The 24,821-nt window shown below is 41.4% G+C and overlaps 1 protein-coding gene across 1 annotated transcript in view; it reads right to left on the reverse strand.

Moving 5' to 3' along the window:
- The window catches only part of LOC117243536 (dexamethasone-induced Ras-related protein 1), a 44,856-nt gene extending 20,926 nt beyond the window's left edge, over positions 1 to 23,930 (reverse strand). Inside the window, exon 1 of the mRNA XM_033511116.1 lies at positions 23,383 to 23,930. The gene's annotated coding sequence lies outside the window, so the exon portion shown is untranslated. The remainder of the gene's footprint in view (positions 1 to 23,382) is intronic.
- Between the last annotated feature and the right edge of the window lie 891 nt (positions 23,931 to 24,821).

Below are 24,821 nucleotides of genomic sequence, written 5' to 3' on the forward strand. Positions count from 1 at the left end.
AACCCTCTTCGAGTATTATTCGATGGACGTCGACGTACATTAACCTATTTTATAAGCGTGTTGAATAATGTCCACGGGAATGACGATTGCGCAAAATCGCGATAAAAAAGATCCTAAATCGTATGAAATCGTAAAATATCCAAGAAACATGTTAAAAGCTACAATTTAGTTGTTTTTTAGTATCAGAGAGAATTCGGTTATTTCTATCAGTGAACCGAGTGATTCGAGTGGATTAGGTTGGAGCGCAGCAAGGTAGATGTTTGTAAATGTATCCAAGTAGCATAAATGTACACACGGGTTAGGAAAGCTGCAGATTTCGAATGTACATACGTACTGCGGAACCACGGTTAGACGTTCTGATAGAATAGTTAAAAGCGTAATTGAATTAAAACTCGCAGACCCTTTCGTTGGTTAACAACTTCTTTTATTGTAAAATTCACAAAGAAGTCGACTAACTTTTATCCTTTTCTTGTCTTTCTCGAAGCTAAGAGAAAAGAACCGATACAGAAATAAATATATTCACAGTTTCACGCATTCGAAAGAGATATCAGCATAAGCGTACTTCCCTTAGAGTTGTATAATCCCATTGTCTCATTGCGGTTGCAATTATCGCGTGCACAAGATTTTATTTCGAATTCAAACCAGCTCGTTCGACTGGGCGCACAATTGAAGGATTCATTTCCAGGAGAAAAGACACGAACAAAAGCATTATGACGGCCACAATTGCATTTCTTTTGTCCGAATTGTTATTTCAAACGCAGCGGAGCCGCGGGTGCTTGCACGCGCGCTCGCCTACTGCCCCTATTGCAGAGGCGAGAGTTATTACGTAAAACTCGATCGCGTAAATGGTTACCGACACGCGTTTCGTTCAGTTAATTACCTTTTTGTCGTTCGAACATCGCGTACATCGTGGCTTTCATGGCGAAAGAACGTTTATTAATAAACTCGTGGAGCTTTTAATTTGATCGCTCTCGTGCGTCACTGTGAACTGTCTTTTTCGAAAGCTGAACTTCGCTTTAACGCCGTGTGAAATATTCTGAAATAGGAGGGGACATCGACGCGATTTCGTATATCGCATTATACTTTGCCAGTTTGCCAGCTTTTATACGTTGATTACTTTTTATTCGTGACGCAACTTCCTAGATAATAAGGCGAGTTTGTCGAATAAATTAAATTTATTATTCTTTACGTAAGCGTATATCGCCTATTAAATTTTTACGCGCGTTGAATATACGCTACACATATTTATTTTGCTGTTTGAAAGAGAAGGCATTCGTTTATTAACGTACACGTTGTGAGATTGCCATAAAATATAAAGGACGTTCTTTCACAATTGATCTCATAAATCAGGCCGACGAGCAAAGCATCACACACAAGTGCGTTGAAAAAAACTACAACTCTACCCTCCAAACTTTTGATATCTGATACTTCCTCGAGTAAGTCACGGGCTTCAAGTATTTTACAACGCGTGTATGATCGTTACGAGGGTCGTTCATGAAAGTGCTGCTTGTCGTGCCTTTTATCTATCTCTTTGTCGACTCTGTGCTTTCCGTTCCGTTCAACCAAACACAAACGAGCCTGTGCTCTCTATGTTGTGACCGAGTCGGCACAGTATCGGTCAGGATCGGAATAAATTTCTCCACGATCGTACTTGTAATCGAAGGAAGGAATCTATGAGAAACTCTTGTCAATGCTGCTGTCGAAGTATGGTGCGCGTACGCGCAAAATCGAAGCTTCATCTGGGAAATTTTGCATCATGAAGCGGCAGGAAATTAAGATAATTAGGTAACGATATAAACGAGGCAACTTGGACCGTATTAATTTCCGTTGAACGGGCCAGATTCGTGTAATCGCGTGCAATGATAGAACGATCGGGATCGATCGGTTTGATGAATTGCGCATTCAGCGACAGTTCGTTTCAGTTGCCTTGTTCCCATGTGTAAATGTCGTTGTAACTGGCATTTTCTTTATTTCATTTAACGTACAAAGGATCGTATCTAGCTATCTGATTAGAGTTGATCGGCTAATGGAATTAACAGTTGTTGAATAGCAATTGTACGAGCACGATGATGGAACGAAGTTACGCTACAAGCTTAAGGTGGAACTTATAGCAGTTACTATATTCTGCAAAGTTCACTTCAGGGTCAGATATTCGCGTACATGACCCAGTTGCGTAGATAATAAAACCATTGAAAATTTTCCTTAGTTTCCAATTTCATCGTATCGAATACACGGCTGAAACAATGTCGGACAGGCTTCTCGCCAGATCCAGCCGCGTTCCAGGACTGGAATAATAGCAACTTTAAATTTACGCTGCCGTACCGCGCTGTCTCCACGACTTCCCATCGCGTTTGGTTCTTCGTATTGTTACCGGGACACAAATCGGCACGGCTTTACCGGAAACAATGGCGAAGTTATTCCTGTTTCGTCCTATACGCTGACGTTATTCCCACGTCCAAAATCAGGTGAATCTTCGAGATCTCTATTTTCATTGCAAGTTGTATCTTAGCTCGGGAGAATTTGTACTTTTTGATCTTGAAACTCTCGTCAGAGTAAGAATAACAAAGTATCGTTTATTTATCATTGGACTGATTTACAATTTCACCAACTTAAATAGATGAATTTAAACCTTCAGGCTTTACTTCTGTTTAGTTCTTTCTTGTATATTCTTTAACTGAACTTACGTAAAGTACAAAGAACGTCGTTCCGTAACTGATTGTTTGCGCAAAAACGAAAATTTCATCGCTGAGAATAACTAAAGGAAAATACCCAAGGAATAAAAGGGCAATTTTTTCAGCACACTCTTTCCACTCGTTTCTACAACGATCTCTGATTAAATCGATAATCACGTTGCAAGGAGAATCGCAGACTAAAGTTTACGATGTTCTCCGCTCAACGTAAACGAGATTCGTATGCAATCTTACTATACGTAATATCGAAACGAAGAACGCCCGACACACTACGGGAAATGAAAAACTATATTCTGACGTTTTTCTCATCAACGAATTGAACGAAAAAATATACTTCGAGCGATGTTGAATTAAAAATTTACACAAAAATTTAAACAAAACCAAGACTATGCAGTAACTTTTATTGGCTGCGCAGAGAAGTACGAAAACATTCTTCAATCGTCTCTTATGGATAAACCCAGCGGATGTTTCAGAAACTTTCGTCGAGCCGTTTGCATTCGAAACCAACGCGTCACGAAACTCCACCAAGGAAGTTCTTCTTCGTGAAAAATTTCCCCTCTATGGTAAGAAATCTGTTAAATCGTTAATGCGACCAACGCAAGATCGACGCAATAAATTTCGTAGCGCGTGAATAATGAAATGAAACATCTGATGCTGGTCGAGGCAATTATTAGAAGTTCCATTAAATCGCTAGATTACAGCATTTGTTCGAAACAGTCTTTCGTTCCTTCGTATTTTTCTTCATTCTTTTCTCTCCCCCGTTCTCATTCTCTTCGTCGAAATCGATATTGTAAATGGAACTTAAGTCGCCTCAATCGTCAAATGGAGGTAAATGATACTCTCGCGATCTACATATTTTCTCGCTAAGAAGAATCTCGAACGGCTCGTTGCAAGCGGATAAAAGTTCGTAAATTTATTACCGTTTCGAATGTAATCGGCGGTTATCACGATTTCCAACCGATCGGTGTTTATCTCGGCAATTTCGTTCGTGCAAATTTACGACGCGGTTCAGAGTCGCGGAACGACCCTCAGACGTCCGCCAAATGGGTCTTCGAATTATGTATTTAGAAGCGAAACTTTCCGCACCGTCTCGTATTTTGCGTTTGGCCTTCGCCCGCGATGATAAATCGGCAAACATCGGCCTGATGTTCGAAAGAAATAGTTATTAATGTCAAAGGACAAGAGTAGAATTTCTGCTCTTTGATTGCTAAAGTTTTGCTTACATTTTGCCCTCCATGAAGAAATAGGTAGATAAGAGAAAAGGACTTTCTTTGAGGAAGTAAAACAGACTACGAAAAGTATTGCAGGAATATGTAATTATTTTGAAAGTTCTGGAACGAAGCGGATGATTTTCTTTATGCTTGAAAGTTACGGTTCTTCTATCTTCTTGGGGCGTGTGTTTCATTTTATTCTGCTACATGTACATGTTATTTGAATATTATTACTTGAATTCCTAAGGATATTTTTTTAATTGCCACGGATATCAGTAGCGTATATACCTTGATAGTTCGATAAATTTGAATATTTCAGAATATAAATGTTTGAAAATGTGAATATTTGAAAACATATGATTTGAAGCAATGACGTTTATTTAAAATCCAGACGAACAGAAACAGCGCAGATTATTCGTAGGGAATCGCCGGTGTTCCTGATGTCGTTACATAATACATTCAATAAAGGGGAAGGAAAATATATGAAATATTTTCGCGGCAATTTAAGGAAGAATGCCGTTCGGAGAAGGGTCTTCGGCTACCGATGTCAGAGCCAAGTTTCTCTTTCTCTCTCTGTCATTGGATCAACTTTTTCTTCGAAATTTAATCTGAAAGGGTCGTCGACTTAGAGGAGATCCAGGCTTGTTGCCGCGCGTGCTAAGAAAAGACATCCCTTGGAACAGACGGTGACCAAGGAAGACACGTTTGCTTAAAGAGAGCAGAATGAAAGTTTATCGGAGCAGACCGTGCGTCGGGGTTTCCTAAATAAATTTGTTCTTATCTTTCGTCGAGTCTTACGGATCGTTTTTGGCCTTCTACCCCCCTCCTAGTCCTTCATTTTTCTTCTTTTCTTTGCCACGACCTTTCTTCCGCGGGTTACGTCTGTCTCCTTCGTAAATCCTCCTTGTGACAAGTTGTAATTATTTCGTTCGGGGCTTCTACTTTTTGTTGAGGAAAAAGATAATAAATAGACCGTCGATATAATCTGCTTTGATATAATAAATCACAGTAAATCGCTTTACGACCTTTCTACACGCGCTATCATTGCGAATTTATCAGTATCAATCGCGTTTAATAAAAATCGAATGAAAAGGTATAAAAGTTTCCGGAATTTCACTTTCGTTTCTCTACCTTTATCCACGATATTCGTGCAAATATCACGAGAGAAATCGTACGATAATCGGAGGATAGACGTTCAGGCGAACGCTAATGGAAAATTTATACTAGAAAATTCGTGAAAATTAGGGGAAAAGTTTATCCAAACAGATCTTTTTCCTAATGTGAAACGCGTCTATTACGATCGCGTGATATCCGTACCGACGTAAAGCTGTTTGTAACGCGATTCCAGTCAACATTCGCGACGCAACTCGCTTTAATAGCACCTCTACGTGCACTTTATACGACGAAAGTTCAGTACATACAGCACGCGCAGCACGTTCTCTCATCGGGCGTTACGTGCAAGGGATCATCGATGATTAATCGCGTTCGGCTATCCTCGTAGTCTTATCCATTTCAAATTAGCTATATAAATGGCGATCATATAAAGTTTCTTCTTTCGAAATTAGATACTCGATAATCACAAGTAATCGTCCTCCGCGAACTATTGTTTCATTTTGGAAAATTCGAACGACCCTCGTTTTGCTTCGGCCTCGTAAAACACGCGAGCTACATGCAGTTGTATTTCTGTTGTTTGTACTTTTATTGCCACCCTCCGCTCCCTTTACACCAGCCAACTCGACCAATAAGAGCGAAAGCAGCTTGCTTTCCTCGCTATTCTTGCTGTTGTCCTCGAAATGGTTTTATTCGTTTGGACAAACACGGCACACGTATAGAAAAAGAGAAGAACGCTAATCCAAAAAATTTGATGGAGTCCTTCGCGTTGTACTTAGAAGCTGTTTCGAAGTTTTCGTTTTTTTTTCGAGCTTCATCGCTGGTGTCGCCAAGTGTCCCGTTTCCTGACTGTTATAAAATTCAAAAGTGGAAGAGCGTACAGATTTCTTTGAAGCTGAAAGTAAACTCGTTGGACGCGCGTCTTATCTTCACGACATAGTGAAACTGCTAACGGAATCTTCTATGAACAAGTCAGTGTGGTTTTTCTGGAAGTTTTAACGTAACATGGAGAATGTAAATGCAGTACTTTCTTATGTACAAAGAGCAGTAACATTTTCAATTTCATCCATTATATGGAACAACCGTTTCAATTAACGCGAGAAAAACACGATTACAGCCCGACCACTCGGTTGTAACGATGGCTTTATGTAAGTACTAGACATACGTATCTACGTTACCAGTAGCCACTGTGTTACACTATACCGTGTAATCTTACGTTGGAAATGTGAACAGCGAAGCGACGCGTTCAAGGAGCTCGTGTACTCCCCAGCGGCGTGTTCTGTACGGATTTCGTCGAGCCAGTCTGCTTTTCGGATGTTCTTTGTGTAAGAAAAGTCTTTGTATGGAAATTGAATGTCGGCCAATGCAGTTTTGAAGGAGGTGATATCGACTAAGTGTGAAGCAAACAAGTAGCTGAAATGCCTTTCGAAACCGATGATGCTCGACCTTGGATCATAGGGTTGGGGTTATCGCGTAGTGTAACCTTCGAGTACATTTAGCGAAAGTACCAAAAGAAAGAACCGAAGGGGTTGAAAAGTTCTATCGGGTTACCGCCGTTTTCTAATCGAATGTAATATTTCTGTTGCGTAAAATTTACCAGCATTACCCTATTTAGAATCTTCTTAATACTTTGGAAGATAATACCAAGAAGGTTCCCGTAAATGCGATCATTCCGTGTTGCGAAATTGTAACAATAACCGCCAACTGTACCGCAAATTTTCGCAAATTAACAAGCACAATTGCTCGTTTACACGGCATTTTCCTTCACCTTCTTCCACCGCATTTTACAACCGACGAGACGATACGATGATCTTCGTTCCCTGTATCGTCTACGACTAAACTGTAATTAACTCTGATTTATGAAAGAAGAAAGATACTTTGCAAACAATGTCGTCCGGCGTCTATCGTTTCTGCGCGTAGTGATTTTCATGGTTCATCGGTAGAATTTTTCTTTCTCTTCATCCTGCAATCCTTTTGACGTTACCGCAAGTTCGCAAGATAGAAATCACGAACGCAATTCTCCTAGGATCTTCACCTTTGTGCCTAAATTTCTATTATCGTCGCTGCTTCCTCGGATAAAACAACTGCTCCAGAGTTTCTTTACTTTTTCTCTCAAACAGCAGGCCAAACATCGCCGCTATTTACACGTTTATTTTCGTCTGCAAATTTCCCAACGACGTCGTCGAGAGCCGGTGGAAACGCGTTATCACGCTTCTGTCCGGGACAAAGAAAACTTTCGCTCTGTTCGTCCGAGTCGCATCGTCCCGCGTTTGAAAAGGAGCAATCAGACGAGCAAATCGCGCGAGGAATCTTGTCTCGGTCGTTAAGTCGTTCGCAATGGCAGTGCAAATCCTCGGGGCCGCGATTATCCGTTCACAGAACGTGACCGAGATAAGAGATAACGAACGGTCTGTCGGCTGTTCCAAGGACGAGCACACGTTCCTTTAGTGCAGTTGCCATTTGCCGCTCGTCATTTGCATAGTCGCCACTCAGTCTACGGATCGCCTACCAGCACGCTGCCAAAGGCTGCCCATAATTATCCTTCGCATTCACGAGCGAACCCCCGGAGGTCAAACGTTAAATCATTGTGCATCAGCGATGATGACGAGTTCGTATCTCGTCCGTTACCCTTAAAACCTAAGCTTTGAATTCCCGAGGGTACATTGCCGAACCGATAATTATACAAACATGTATTAGGTTGTCCGAAAAGTTTCCTTTGTTTCATGAGAAAATAATAGACGCACGATGTTTTTTGTTTTATATTATTTTGTCGAATTACGTACGATCCATTCTGTTCTGTTGAGATAAACACCGCGACATTTCACAGACTTGGTTTCACGTTTGTATAAAGGTGCACTGTTCTAAAGAACACGTTTGCGAAAAAAAGACACTTTTCGGACAACCTAATGTTACGCACACTGTCGGTTATAAGTGTTGTATTAAAATTTCTGTTGTTATTTAGTACAAATTCAGTGTTTCTCGCTGCTTTTATTTTTTAGTTATTTCATTTACATCATATACGCTTTATAACGTGAAACACTAAATGAGATAAAATTTGATAAAAATTTTCAATAAATTTGATGAGTAGATGTTCCAATACTTATGATTGACAGTGTACGTGTCATTATAGATTGTCGAACGCGTTTGAAAAGGCTGTGTACTGCATGGAGTGGTACGATAAGCACGATCATGATAAATATATTTTGCTCCACTGAGCACACTCCACGTAATCTCTAATTGCTCGATTCATACCATAATACGATACTTGATGATGTTTATACAATTTCGTCATTTCATAACCGTGCAACTTTACAGAACAAATAGTAAATAAATATCGCACTACGTTCTACCTAAATACCTTTATACGTAGAAAGACTTGGCCCAACCTTTTTTATTACTTTTGTACCTACTTCGAATGCATCTCTGCTGTACTTTGCACAGAAAACGGGACATCCTACGTAAAAGACGACGTTTCAGTTTCTAGTCCGATTTCTTCGAGAAATTACTTTATCAAGCGGGTCACGGATGCTTCTTGATTTAATTGTCACATCGATTCTCAGATTAACCGGATCACGGCGGACGATCTAGTTAAAAATGTCCACCGAAGAACCGTTCGATTCCCGGCTAATTCGAGATGGTTCGTTTAAAGCGGGACATTCCATCGAATTTTTAACGAGTGTCGTCCAGAGAAATGGAATCGTCCGTTTCGTGTTTTCACGAGTATTTGTCAGTAACCATTTCCCTCCCTACTTGTCGAAAATTTCGGAACATTCGTCGCCTATTCCGAGAGAATTTTGCCGCATCGAGCGATACTTTAATTAATTCGAACGACGATTTTTCGTTCGGGAGATGCGCGGTACTCTTGGGACGGTAAAATATAGGACATATCGCAGCATGGATTGAAACGAGAGGCGGGAGTAGACGCGCAATAATACCGACGAGAGCTGTTCTTTCGCTTTTTACCTACTACCTCTTTTCTATTTTCAAGCTTTAAAACCGTCATTAATATTCTATAAATAACTGGACGAAAAATTGTTCTTTTTTCAACAGGAGCAACATTTGCAGCTTTGCGTATCGTACAAATTAACGTATTTATATGTCTTTTAAATATCCTTTGTCGTTCCTCTGCAAAGTATAAAATGTTTGCCTGTTAATTATCTGCCAATATTATTGGAGTTTACGATAAGTTATCAGTGAAAATAATCCATGGCGGTCTACGAAACGTATGTTTATGATTTGTCCTGAAATGTCCCAGACTTACCGCTTTTAATTAGCAAACGTTTCTTGTTACTTTTTAACGTTTCCAGAGTGTTGAGTCCAGCCATAGTTCGAAAGGAACGCGTGTCCGAGCTTTGGATCTTCTGGATGCGATATCGTGACGATATTGCGAAATAATTTGCGCTTAGCGGACGCCGTTGACGGTAATTTAAAACTGGCAAAGCGTAGCCTCTCGAAACTGCACAGCTCGCCGTGAAATTGACTTCGCAACTTTCGCCCGGTGACTTATAACTTTGTTAACGGCCGGAAGTTTTCTCCCGTTACTTCGACGCAACTTCGTCGCCCCAACGTAATCCCCTATAAATCCTCGGCCCCGTTGTTCCAATAACTTAAACACATCCTTTGATTCTGTTAACCATGGTTAATTCTCGCCGCAACGTGATCTCGTCACGAACAGCTTTATACATCTTTGATAAACTTCGAGCTTCGAGCAGGAAAGAACAAAAAGAGAAAAATTCGGATTTAGGGATTCAACGCGGATGCAAGTCACATGGGTGATTATTCTTAAATGGGAATATTATGCGAGTCGCGTATTTCATGTCTGTTCCAAGTTACAACGATCTCCGACGAGTTTCTTACTAATTTTCCCTGAAACGAGTTTGACGCCCTTAACTCATCGCCTAAGCTAATCCCGAATTTCTTCGCTCCTCGCAAATCTTTCGGTAAAGGATCCAATTTCAACTTTCCTTACGTTTTACGCATTTCAAATATTCCACGTTCCATTCATACGTGAAATACAACTCGAAATCTTATCTGTGTAAAATTTCTGTGATAAATGGTTATACACGGGGAATGCCATCCAGCAACAACGGTTATTCCAAGTTTGGAGATAACCTTTGATCGAATCTCCGAACAAAACGAACGAAACGATAGCTCGTCGTAATATATCGATAAACCAAAATCAGAGATACGTGAATGCTTGTCGAATCATCGTTAACAACGTGAACGAACGGTTTCTTCGTCGAAATATTTTCTGCTTGACGAATTTACGTAGCATTTTCACGAAACACGCTTAAGATCCACTAACAAGTATTAATTATCACCGTAATTTCGCTATATAACTGTACGAGTGGCAATCGTCTCGACTAGGAAGTTTGTTAATTTTCCAAGGAACAGACAGCACGGTATAATCCTTTCGACGGTAATAGCGCTGGATTTTGATTTAACACCCTATAAATATGTATTTTGCCATATCGTTGCTGCATGTTCAAATAAATTTTGCTCGTTTCAACGTTGCATAAATTTCCACAGCGAAATTCGTTCAATTGGTTTAAACGAAACTTAAATTCGTTGCTCATCTGAATTTACGAATTTACATGATAACGAACGGCGACAAAGATTATTGCTGTTGTATGACATGATTACTATTGTAACAAGTTGTTTTTAGCTTTCACCATTTGGTCGGAAAGTTATTTACTAATCCTGTTATGCTTTCTCCGTAAATGATCATTATGTTATATATCATGAGTTATTTAAATTGCACAAAGTTTTTTAAGATTTATATTCATAGCTGTACGTCTAATGCGCGAAAAGTAATGACGAGAACGAGAGTAATAGTAGCAAAAAGAAGAAAGCATTCCTTCTTCGACATCTACTTTTAGAAGTCCTATGAAGAGTAAGGAAGCTACATATATAGAGCGCTGCTTTCAAAATTACAACGCGCTTGTGAACCTTGTACCATCGTAATATGTTCTTCCTTGGTGCAGAATTTCTCGGAAACTTCGTAATATTTCCGCCATTCTTGGTACTTTCTTTTTACGATGTTTTTCTGGCACAATTATACCGGAGCGTCCGCGAAGATTGAGATTTCACCGTGTAGTTATTAGTTCAACCTTGCGCGAAAGACTCCGAAATTCGTCCCGAAAATAACTGACGTTCCCTAGATTAAAAGAAATAAGATGACCTTCGAATATCCTGAACTCCACCACTTATTGATTTTCCCTTCCATCCAAGTTCCTCTTCGACCTTTCTCAACGCGTTCGGTTTACCCTCGTCGGTGTATTTTTCAAAACACGATCTCGATCTTGACGTATCATCAGCCCAACCCTTCGTTTCGCAATAAACGAGAAACCAGCAAACGTATATTGCCGCGAAAATAGAATTTTTGTTCTATTTACCGAAGTAAAATTATTTACCAAGAAACCACCTTTAAGAATGTTTCAACGAGAGACAGAGGACTATCAATAATTAATCGACATGGCACGTGTACATGTTTGAAAGAGACCGGAAACGTAGACAGGCTACACGGAAACCAGAGAGGAAGGAAAAACGACAGAATCGCAGTTCCATCGATTGCTGGTCGGTGGGCTATGTTACAACGCGACACACGGCCAAAACCGAATAATAAATAAGAGGTGTTCAGGTTATCGATCTGTAGCGATGACACGGGCGAACGATACGCGGGTTGTCGACACGGTGGTACATCGGAAAAATTATTCTTGTTTTAACATCGTGTACACAGAAAGTGGCGAACCGATACGCAGCGAGACGCGATAGAAATGATAGTGAGAGAGCCTTCCTATGTGTACAACATTGACAATCGGATTATAAGGGCATCAGCGATTGTGCATTCGGTTGCTTCCACGTACAATGCCGGGTTAACCGGCCGAGATTTTTCGTTTTGTTAATTGGATATTGTTATCCCCATTAGTCCTTTGAACTGATTTTGATTCCACTGCTGTCACGTATACGCGTACATACGTAGCATACAAAAATTGTATCGAGCAGTTGTGTCGTAGCTCTCGATCAACAAGGCAAAGGGATCACCGACTTTTCTAGTAGTAGATATATCTTCTTTGATATCTAATCATATAGCGATACAAGGTTCCAATTCATGACCAGTTACGAAAGCATTAGCGTACTTATCCGATACCACTCCACCAGGAGGAGATCTTCGTTGTTCCGGCAGTAGCGCTTGATTCCGTATTCGATCGTCCTGGTGGAAGCCTGTCTAATCTCCGACAGTTCTGTTGAATTCAGTCGAACTTGCAACTTTTGCGGTTCTTTCGGGGAAGGTTGTTGCGGCTCACTGCGCTCCAAGCTATGCGAATCAGACCAATGTAGTTTCCGGTGTTCCGGCGTTCGACGTTTCCGTGGTGTTGATGTATTGGAAGGGGAATTTCAGGCTGTATTTGTGTTAGAATTACTTTGAAGAAAATGGTTGGACGTAGATTAGAAGTTTATCGAATCGATGATCGCACGGATATATTTGTCAACTCATTTAGAATTGCTGTTTGCAAAGAATCGACGATCGTTCGTGGCATTTTTTCCTTTTGCAGCTTTCGATCTCTTTCGAGTTTCAATATTGGTTTTTTGCGCCAGTTCCACGAATGTTCGTCATAAAGCAATATTCCCGAGAAGAAATTTCTGTGATAAACTTTCGCGACGATTCTTTTGAAATGTTTACACTTGGTCATATGAAATAGTAAACACGAATTCCAGCGACTATGATCGAAAAATTAATGTGTCATGTCGACGTCATCTATTTACCGGAAATTCTTGCAATATAGTCAACTATTATTCTCTCAATGTTCACACCGCAATTCCCCTAAGCGGATTCCTTGATTACCGCTTACTAAATGCAGATTGTCGAATGATGATTCGTTTCTCCTGTCCGCTAGCGTTCCCATTATTCTGTTTGTGTTTCACGTTTAAACTTCGGTTTACTCGAAATCGGCCGATTCTCAAGAACCTTGTTCCTTCACGATATCGATATTAATCTCATTACGATTTCACCGCGTAATTCTATTATTTTCACACACCATCGGCATAACGAATCATCGCATGTAAGTTCCAATTTTTCATCTCCAAGTAACTATCTCAAACTTCCGAATCACTCTGAATAAAGTGTCTTTATCTCAGGAATTTATCCAAAGCAAAACACCGATTCATTCCGACCGAGATATTTCAATTGACCTCGTATCAGTAATTGACTTATCGCGTGGAACAGGGGCAATTCATGGTCAGCTAAGACGAAGTCGAACCACCGGACTAGTTTTTCAGGATTTACTCGCTAAAGGGGCAGGCAGACACGTTTTATCGTAGGCGGCATTAGATTCTGCTATCGCGCTCGAGTACCGCGACTATATAATTACGTCGTTGACGATTACTTTGCCTTGTTTAATCCTAGACCGAACCCTTTTGCCTCGAGCCATTCGTTCTAATATCGTTGTAGGTAGACCGACGGCCAACGCTATCCAGTATTATCCCTCGGGATCGAGGATCCAGCTGCTCGTTTCTTCCGACGAACTTCAGCATCTCAACTGGATGAAACGCCTGCGAGGATTCAGAGTGTACTCGTTGTACATCGTTCACCACGGGGGTTTATCGATTTTCGAAGCGTTATGGGGTAATTTATTCGAACTTTTAACCCTGTAAATATGGCTTCCGTTTCGTCAATAATCGACGAAAATTTCACGGAACACCGATGATATTTGTGAAAACGTATTCGTATTTAAAAGGCTGATCATCGATTACGGAATCGGCGCTTTAAAATGGGAGCATATCGACGAACGACGTTTTAAGATGAAAGATCGTAAGGCTAGAGAATAATAAAAATTCTTTTTATATTTATTTAGTTGTTTGTTTTCGTTGCGAAAGAGGGAACGCATAGTGTAAGATAGGAAGAAGCGTAAATTGCCATGCCACGTAAAATATTTACATCCGGAATGGTTCAAGGAAATTGAAGGAAATAAGGATTTGTTTCGTTTAAGTGGCAGTAATCAACTAATGATGTCAAAGAGTAGAAAGAACGTCATGTTGTTTGTATAAAAAATGATCCCGGTGAAGTTTGAATAATGCATCAGAAGAGGACGAGCTCATCCAAGAATTATCGATCAATCTTGTTAGCCGGAGGTATATTCGTGAAACTTGTATTCATCCGTTACGAAGCGTAGACTAAGTACGCGCATATATTAAAGTTAACGCAGACATTTTTCTTCATACTTTGCAAGTAAATTGTATGAATATCGATGCGCGTTTATCATAAATAGAAGGAAGAATATGCTGTTCGGAGATAATCGTTGGTTGCACGCTTAAAGATCAAAGTCCGATCTTTCCTTCAAATATCGATGTTTAAAAAGAATCAAAAGAACACGATACTCGCGAGGTACAAAATGGAAGAAAATCCGGTAGATTTCCACGAACGCAACGAGTGAAAGCTGCCAGTAAAAAGTTTCAGTATAGTTCGCAGAAACGTCTAATATCTCGAGCGTAGACGAACAAGTAGAAAGAATTATAAACGACATTTTCTCTTGGTTTTTACCCCGTTGAAAATGCCGTCCATCGAAAATTCTCGTATTTCTACACGCTTTACAGGTTGTCAAACGGTCGTTCGATAACTCGTGCTTTCTCGTTTACACGTTTCACGGTCCGCCGGATGCTGGGTTAGCTAATGTCCAAGTCTTTTACTGTTTAATAGCCGGTTGACTACACCGGGCTCTTTATCACTCGTGTTACACACTACTTTATCAGTTAGCTGGTGAACTTTAGCCGACACCTTATTAAGACGCTAGACTGGGCACGGCCGGGACCGGTTGCTCGTTTTGTAATTAGCAGTACCTTAAGAGAACACGATAATTCCCTGTTGACGAGCAGAGGGTTTTCTTTTGCGCTCCCTTTTCCGGGTAACCATGGATGTGAAGCTTTTAGTCGTGCCTGATAGATCGTTGCATGTTGCATATAAACTGCGACGGAATATGCAACTTTAATGTTCCAGCATCCCGTCCGATAAATATTTCGAGAATTATTCAAACCGAGCAGATATTAGTTACTTTAAATTATATACATATAGCTGGCAACAATAAGCTGGCGAATCTGCGATCTTTCGCTCGTGATGAAACTTTCGACAATCACCGATGGAACTTTGCTAAGGTATGTTCGGAAGTAAAGCTGTTGTTCGCCGTTGAAACGGACGATCCGATACATTCCTCGCAAATTGCACCAAGCTGCGATCGAATTTCCTTTCCATATTTTCAAGATTATTGACCGGATAATAACGGCGAGTTCCTTGAACACCAGTTGCATGACATAAAACTTTTCCTATAAATAAAACCGTATGATCGACCGGTGTGTATATTTAACGCGGTTTAATGGCCTGGAAAGCTAGGGGATGTCGTTAACTTTAACGCTAATTAACCGGGTTTTTTACGTTTTGCACGAATCGTGTTTAACCGAAGTGAAGGAACGATCGAAATGTCCGATCCTCGCACCTCGTCGAATTTCGATCAGATCGCACAGGTGCGCGCATTGCCTACCAGAAATTAACTTGACCGTCAAACTTATCCACCTGGTTTTCCCCGGAATGGACGAGGGCATAGATTCGCTCTGGGAATTAACGATTTAACGGTTCTGCATCTCGAACACGAGACGAATTACGCCTTGCCGGTGCACTTAGGCGAAACAGAACGCGAGTTTTCTTCCCGATGACCGATGAATCCCGCCGGAGACGTGTGCTCCGAGATACGGACTTGTCGCGGAAAACAAATTACACCGGGGTCTCGGTAGATAACTCGAGTTTCCTACGGTTTGTACTACGATCGAATCGATTCTAGCTCGTTAGATTCGGAAGCAGGTGGATTTCTTGGCAAATGAAATTTAGAAAATAATTTGTAGCAGGTTCTTTATTCTTACGTCTTTATTCCGAACGAGCTTAAATTGAACGCGAAGTTGAAACAGATTGTAATCCTTCGAGGATAAAAGCTGCCAAATGTGAAATCTCCTCCGACGCTACGAAACAACGCTAAATTACTTTTTTCATTATGGTATGATGGCTTGAAACTAAAGGCATTCGTGATATTCGAGTCGAGATAGTTTCTCTTGAGTAACACGAAACGTCAACGTAGCAGCAACGAATCTCTTGGTCACGAGAAAGTAACTCGTTCCTTGATATGTAAACTGTTGAAGATCAATATTATTAATCTGTTGAGTCGCTGATAGACAACGGTAGCAATTTTAGAGGCTGCGCGCTGCTTAGACCGCTCTTCTCGCTGCAATCGTCGTTAAGTGGTTTTTCTTGCCGAAGGGAAACGGCTAACCCGATTACCTTGGTGGCAGCGTCGTTCTTCTGTGCTCGCGAGTCACCTTTCTTCGGTTCTTCTCCGTTGCCCTTTGATTTAAGTAACAATCCCCGAAGCCGGTCGATTTATTAGAGCCCGTCGAAGAGACGAAGAGACGAGCGAACACCGGTGGATAAATTGAATAGACTGGAGAAGGGTGAACGAGAGAAAAGGATTTCGCCGTTTCCGGCAGCTGAATGTTGCGCGTCGCGCCGGATGGTCGGCGATTTTACGCGATTCATTCTACCATGCTGTGTCGTGCTTCGACTCCAGCTGAATTTGTTATCTTCATTTCCGTTTAAAACTCTGGACTAATTAATAGAATGACGGGTTCTTGTTAAACAACCCATGGGAAAAAATATTTGACGTGGTTAATTCGACGAGTGGGTCGAGCTTAATTAAAAGCTCTCCTCTCGAGGTCGAATGTTCACCGAGCTCCTGTTTTCGTTTGCGCTGGCTCAAAGAACGTTCATTCTCAATGTAGTCCGCTCGAATTGTTTCCCCTTTCTGTCTCTCTCTCTCTCTCTCTTCTCTCTCTCTGTCCTTTTCTCCTTCGCTCTATATTTTGTCGCGTGCATGTAAGTCTAGAAAAGAGCGCGTTTCGTGTTTCCTCGTCGACGCGAATTCGAAGGTTCCGGACATAGTCTTTCCGACACTTGGCCGTCCGAATCACGGCTCTATCGATCTCGTCGCGCCATTAACGTGACGAAAAGGGAACGTGATTTTAAGGAAAAGACCATAGGGGAGAAAAGGGGACAAGAGACTCCTTTGTGCTCTGTGAGACGCGTGGCCTCAGGGAAAAACGACATGTGGCGGGTTGTTTCTCGCAGCGTGATTTGTAGCGTGAGAGAATTATTGCGATCGAATGACGGGAATTCTCGAGGAGAAGGCGTTCTTCGTAAGTCATAACGCTGTAATTGAATATAACTTATCACGGGTCAGTTAACGCATTGGCTGTTACTGACTCGTATGTAACGTTAATACCATTGTTTTAATAAATAACTTCGACAAATAAATAGACTGCAAGTAAAACAGCGACTGACGTGTTAAAATAAAAATCATTGTTACTTAAAATAAAGATCTTTCTGATGAGAAAGATACGAATGAGTAGCGACGGCAGTACGACTTTCGTTCCATCGAAATCGAAATTATCCGCGTTAGAAACAGGAACCAGATTCGACGCTGACATAGTTGTCGAGCAACAGGAAAATTCGAGTGCCGAAACGCGTCCGCAATGCATCTCGATCGACGCTGACAATACCAAAACACGAAGGCAGCGGAATTGTGATTCACTCGCGAGAATTCATTTATGTCCTGGCAGAATTCAGTTACAGTTTCGATCTTGATGCAAATTCACGACTCAAAGGTGTTCAACGCCTGGAAACGTGGGTGTCGATCCATTCCAAGATCGAACTCCGGTTGAACGTTAGAAGCGAATCAAACTCAAAATCTGCGGAAACTGTATCCACGCGAACCGTTCTTACCTTCCAGAAGAGATAAAGGAGCTGTATCACTGGCGAGAAACTTTAACTGGATATACGTCTTGCGAGAGGATCTTATTAAATTTCTCCCGAGATCGTACGATTTTCACCGACACACGCTCGTCCCTTTTTTTTTCATTCCTACTGCATTGCGGACAGGACTCCTGCGAGAAATTCAACGGTATCGCGAAACGTTTAGACAATTTCTTCAAAGTCTCGCTTGCGCAAAGCAGCTCTCTTCATGCGGAGAATTATATTTGATACATTTTTCCAAGCGACAAGTTCCTCTGGGGGTAGCCATCCACATGTTATTCAGCAATTAAGTTAGAAAAATTTACCAAATGTCCAGCTGAACAAATTGTAAAGTATAAATTAAATAATAAAGGAAAAGAAAAATAAAGTTCTTCGATACTCATAATACGAAAGTGCCATTTTCAGCATAAATATTCGATTAGCAACGACGATATTTTTACACTTTTTTGGGCAGTAAACAAATCAATTTCAATTTCGCTGTGTCTTAGATCGATTTATTTAAATATCAAAGCAACTCGTCGTAGTTCGTCAAGCGACGAACGCTCTCGTAACAACAGACGCGAACGTTTTGAAGAACCGATCAACGAAAGGACCGTCTGACACCCAATAGGTTTCGGCAATTAAACAGATGATTGTTCCCACTGATTGGCAATTGCAATTAAGCAACCACATCCATCACGTGTTGCGCCGTGTCTGCATTCCCTCGAGCGTGTATGAAAGAGGTCGAATCGCGAAAAAGCGTGTTACGAATTATCGAGAAATGTCGCGAAATTTCCGACCGCTGTCAGATCGGTCGGACGATCAACCCTATTTTTTTCGTTCCTCGTATGTCATTCGCATCGATCGTGGAATACGTAGTTGGTTTCGAACAATTTCATTCGCACGAACGAGCCCGTTTTTACCATTTTTATCATTTTTGGATTTTCTTGGTCGAATAGATACTCTCGCTGGAGACAATGAGACCGAGGGGATGAACAGGATCTGATAATTAGTGGTTGAAAATCGTGCAGGTGTGCGAAGATCGGTTGGACGATCGACTCTAATGACGATGAAACGTTGTGTCGCGAACGGCCAATTCGATCCCTATAATTAAACTCGATTTAACGAGATACGACTTTTTAATACGAGCTCGCACCCGTCCAGGGCAAACTTTGATGACAACGCGGAACATAATGGGCTGCGTTTGATGAGAGCTAATTACCAGTGAACAGAGAAACGGATGCATCGGTATATGTAGCAGGAGAATACTCGTAGTTTCAAAGCTCATAGTTGTTAATTGGAATGTTGTAATACGGCCTTGTGACAACACTAGGACCAACGAGGAACGAATTTTTCGATTTTTAAACCGTTTATAATGGAAAGTAGGGAGCAGCAAAAAAAAAAAAACACGTCTTCTAACTTTTTAATTGCTTCTAACGTTATTACTACATTTAAAATTTATCACAAAAAATTTACAAAAGAAATTGAGAATTTCATTAACAAAAAATTCTGTCGTGATCTTCCAAAGGCGCAACGTCGTTAAAACTTTTTCGCTAAAGAAAGAAGAAACAACGGAAGCACGATCGCGAACAAAAAAGCTGGTCGGGAAGTTCTCGCACCCCGGTTCACAGGGACGAACAGGGAAAAGTCGAGTAACGAGTAACGAGTGACAGAAGTTTAAAGGAGACAGGTATTCGGCGTCTCCTCGAAGGAATAAATGTCGCGACTCATTGAATCTTCGTCATCCGAGCCGCGAACTTATTCTGCGCGAACGCGTTGTCGCGCGATCGAAGTAGTCGCGCATAAAGGCGTTGACCCGCGCCGATGTTCGACGTACCGCGAGAAATTCGATGCCACGATCTATTGATACGGAAATCCGCGCTCCTTCGTGCATCGCGCGCAAATTTCTTTCGAAAGTCCATCTGCAAGGAAACGTCCGAATCAATTTACGTCGAGTGCCAACGACCAGCCGACACGAAACGAATAGGAATGCTGGTTAGTCGGGAAGTACTTCTATAAAAGTACTATGAAAAACTATAAATTGGTTATCTTCGCTACTTTTGCAGCTCTAGCGTTAAATGACAGACACGCGTATTCATTAAATTTTCAACACGCGTGTAACTAATTAAATCTACCAAGTTTACCTTTTCAATTTTTATTAGGGACTCGGATAAAAAATTCAATAATATATTTATATTTGAATATTTTTCAATATTTTCGTACACGTCATCTAGTAAACTAATGCTTTTGACTCCTCAAAAGGATTCAAGTCGCTTGGTCTAATTTTAAAGAAGTTATTCTCTTTTAAATAGCGTGCCAATACTTATGTTCCTAGCTGTATGTTCGATTGAATTCGAGAATTGGATACGGAATTGGCAATGGAACTTATGATGTTTCGCGTCTTTTGAGCGTTTCAGCGATTTCCTCGGATTGCGAAGAATCGGGAGAACGAATATAGCTTGACTTGGTTTAGGGGATATCGGTGTATGTGTGCGAAGCTTTTGTCGAAGTGGAACTGAAAACTACCACTCTGGGCTTGGAAAATTTATACCCTTGCGTGTGTACGGCTGGTGGTTTCCCCTCTGAAATCGTTTCAGGCGATAATTTATGGGCTGTTGAATGTTGAAGAATCTGGGACCTAGGGTGTTTCGTTTAAATTCTTTTCTACACATGGATATAGCATTGGTTGATGGCTTATTTCTGCGCCACAGCAGTTTTATTGTCTATTTAAATTCAACATACAATTATTCAGACCATTAGATTATAATTATTTTACTGATTCTTTTTCTACCGATATATTTTGATCTTCAATAGAATTTCTGATTGTCCAACGCGTCTTTCAACGATAAATAATCATTGAAATACGATGAAGTCTGATATCTGGGATATCGTTCGCTCGTTACTCTTGTTACGTTAGGGTCGATTTCGTTCGGATTATAGCGAGATATCGATATTAAATGTCTTATTAGAAGAAAGCACGCTGGTCCCTGTGTTTATCCTCACTGATGGGAGACCAGCCAATCGTCCTTTTCGTCCGCCACCTAATCAATGAAGAAATAGGAACAGGGAACTTGATAGGTTCGTATTATAGTCTTTATTCTATTAATGTTCTCCGAATGTTTCGCAATTTCGATCGTTCAGCGATATTTCTTTCAAAGTAAATTCATTCAGGATTTATCGTTTCTCGTTTACGAAAGGAGAAAATTCTGCGAAACATCTTTTATAATAGTCGTCTTCTTTTTTTTTTTTTTTTCTAAAATCGATCGACAAAATTTAGAAAGCTTTCGTATAGAACCGCAATCAATTTCAGAGTGCAACATCATTTTTCAAGCATCACATTTTCGACTACAGATTTAAAAAGTTTTTGTAAACCACGAGAAGTAATCGTGTAAACCTGTAAGCTCGAAACATGTATTCTCCGCGTTGATCTGTCAAATTTCTGAAAAATCACGTACAATCGTGAACGAAAAATAAAAAGATCGTTTGTAAAATCATATTTGTCGAATGCTGGAATTACGTACGTTATCAACGTAGTAATTCGCATCGTATCGCGCGCGTGCAGGGGCGTGCGTTTACATCGATATTCAAAGCGAGAACAACGAGTAGCGTTCACGATACTTCCGACCCTATCCACCTTGACGAACAATTGTAAATCCAGCCGTTCCTGGTACAGCGCACAAACGCGTTCACATACGCGTCCCGGAAATGCAGATACCTTGCGAATAAACCAAACGCACGAGAACGTATTTTTGATTTTCAATCAGCGCTGCCACGACCTAGAATCAGTTTCGGTTTAAGCCTTCGTCGGAAGATTATAAAACTAATCGGGCGAGGAACGAACGAACGAAATATGCACCGGTAGCATCGGAGAAAAACGTCGATTGGATCATTACGACGCTCCAATATCGCTAAGAAGGAGAAAAACTGTTTCCAATAGGTAGTCGAGTTTCTATCTTGCAACAAACAGCAAAAAGTCTTGCCAAGATAAATGTAATGAAATCTTCCCGGGATAATCACTCGCAATCTACCATAGAACCCCAGATAAATGGAATATTATACCTAAATCGTTTGATCCATTATTGGCGTAATCTTCTTTTATCGTTTACTTTCCATTAAGCATTTGAAATACAGTGGAGATTTATTTCAGCTATACCTGAATACTTTGACATTTGGTTAATAATTTAAACCGAGGCTTCTCGTCATATTCTAAGAGAACGTGACAGTTGCAAGATAACAGGTACACAAGCGTTTGTTAACCGCGTAGATAATTACCGACAACCGACTTTCCGCAAATATGACAACGGAGAAAATAAAAGATAAATAGACAGGAGAGCTGGGATTACGGGGACCGCACGCGGCGAAGATACGCTGCATCTTGGTGAATAACAAAGAATCGGTGCAACGCAGCGTGCAGAGTGTAGAGCAATAGATTGGAGCGTGGCTGGGTTTGTTCGACGGTGCAACAAGTCGGATTAACAGCTGTTTCTGTTGGCGTGCACGGTTCTGTGTTCATGGTGACCCGACTTGGCCTCGGTCCAACTTCGTTTTTCGAGTGCTTTACCGAACTTGGTCATTGCGCCCGCGAATGCCTGATAAGAAATATCACGCGAGAATAACTGCCGACTGTTTAGATCGGTGTCAAAACACAATTCGTTGACGTTACAAGAGAGTAGTAACACAAAAACGAGAAGACTGTTAAGATCGTCAAAGAATCATTGTTTTCTTCAAAGGATTACTTTTTGCCATGTTAAATTCTTTTCTAAAATCATTTGAAAGAAAGAACGTCGATAGAGATTTGTGGAAATTAACATTTACGTATGCATTAACGTTTCGTAATGCGGATTACCGATTGTATCATGATTCCGCGAATGGATATGTACGCGATCGGGTTACAGATTGACCCGGGTCTATAATGATCGGTCGATGATCAGATTGCAACGGAACGCGCGATCGATGAATGCTTGTGAAGTCAAGTTATTACTATCGCGAACACGACTGCAGGAGAAATGGTGTATTAAAAATTCGTTCCAGTGAGTATGATTGAGCCGGCGAAGAAATACGAAGACGTGACTCGCAGGAAATTTTTCCACGAGTAATTAATATGAGCGGTTTATTGGTTCGAGATACCCAATTTACGAAGCAATCGGCAAAAAATGCTCGGATTGACGAAACCTATAGTTTATCCTCTGCCAGGTCGAATAACCTCCGTAATTCAGTCCAGTCACATCTCGTTTAGCACGATTGAATCAAAATGTACCTTGTAGGTGTCGCGTAGATGAACTGACAGAATTTCTATATCTTTTAAATCATTTCTCGCGCGATTGCCCAACGTGGTTCTTCGAATGTGCGAAAATTTGTCTTCGTGCAGCGCCACAACTCGGGAAAAGAATAGTAAAAATGCGGCGAAATAAGTCATTGAAACGCGAACATTCGTGAAAATCCGAGTACCGGTTAGAACATCGGTTGTCGGAGGTGTTGTCGAGACCGGGAACGAGAATCGACGAATCGAGAAGACACGAAGACGCGAAGAGCGTGCGATGCTTACCTCAGGGACGTAGGCAGAGCTTTGTAAGTTGAAAAACTTGAGAGTGAGGTTTGAGACATGCACAGCGATTGCTGTTTAGGACCCTGTTCAGGTCCTCGTTGCGTTCGCTGTTCTTTTTCTTCGAATCCTGTGTCTTTGGCCCTTCTTCCTTCGCCCGATAACGCGTACGCGAATCACTTGATCAAACACACGCGAGGCGAAGCGGCATCGACGAACAAGCGGCAATTCTTTGTTTGCCCCCAAGTTCAACCGGAAGAGGCTATATCACTTCGTTTTGAATGATGCTGTCGACCCTCCGACTCGGTCGCACCTGCGGCGTTCTCTTTGCTGTCGTTCCTTTTACGAAGCACACGTCGTTCTCTCATTGATCTTGCGACATCAGCCACGCGATTATCCGCACGAGGCTGTGGCCGAGACGAATCACCGAGCAGCAGAGAAGCGACGCCGGTGCGAAGCGCTGACTGAACCACTGGCAAACCACCGAGGGGTGGTCCGTATCATGCGGAGGTCCCTCTACTCTCTCTGCCGCTCTCCTTCCTCTCTCTCCTCTCCCCTCTCCTGCTCGCAACCTCTCTCCCACTCATCCTCGCCCCTTCCACTCTATTTCCCTCAGTATTTCTGTTTTACTCGTTCATCCCTTTTCCTTCTCGCTCCCTTTCGTTTTCTATTCTTCCACTTCCTACGGTCCTCGTTTTTCGTCTACTTCAACCCCGATACATAGCCTTATTCCTTCCGCTCTCTTTCGACTCTAGCCACATCTTACTTCAGTTTGCTCATCCTTTATAGAGAGTCTCTCACTAGCTCTTTCCTTCTCTCTGTCTAACTCTTCCTCCAGCTAGCTCTCCTCCTTCCTGTTGCTCCTACACTCCCTTTTGCCCCCTGTCCATCCTTCCATTCCGCTAACTAACCCTCTCCGTTACTCCTGGCTGTTTCATCTCCCTCGACTTCCACTCCTCTTGCTTCTCTACCCTCGTTGCCACTTTCATCCACGTTACACCGTCGGCGTAACGGCGTATATACACGTTACAGAAAGAGGCACAGGTCGTCGTGATCCTACGATCCTGCGCTCTACCATCAGGTGCACCACCAGCTCTCCTGCTACCGACCAGGCTCAGACTACTGCTGCATACTTGATGCGGGCAAATACGTTACCGTTCCATGCTTCTCCGCGTTTTTCGCTCGAACATATGCGTCCCTGTTCGAATTTTGTTGTATAAATATGAAACAACATAGAGTTCGGTTTGATAGAACTAAATAATTAGAAACGAAGGATTCTATATTATCTCTTTTTTAATTTCCATTGTTAACGTAAATGAATCACGTGATTATTAATGCACGATGTGTTCTGCAACAACACAGCTCAATTATGAATATATCAAACAATGGAATTCTATTGGGATTTAACACGACATTTAAGTATTGGTAGAAGAAATCTACCT

Source organism: Bombus vosnesenskii, unplaced genomic scaffold (genome assembly GCF_011952255.1).
Source record: "Bombus vosnesenskii isolate JDL3184/JDL3185 unplaced genomic scaffold, Bvos_JDL3184-5_v1.1 scf7180000013266, whole genome shotgun sequence".
NCBI classification, from domain to species: Eukaryota; Metazoa; Arthropoda; class Insecta; order Hymenoptera; family Apidae; genus Bombus; species Bombus vosnesenskii.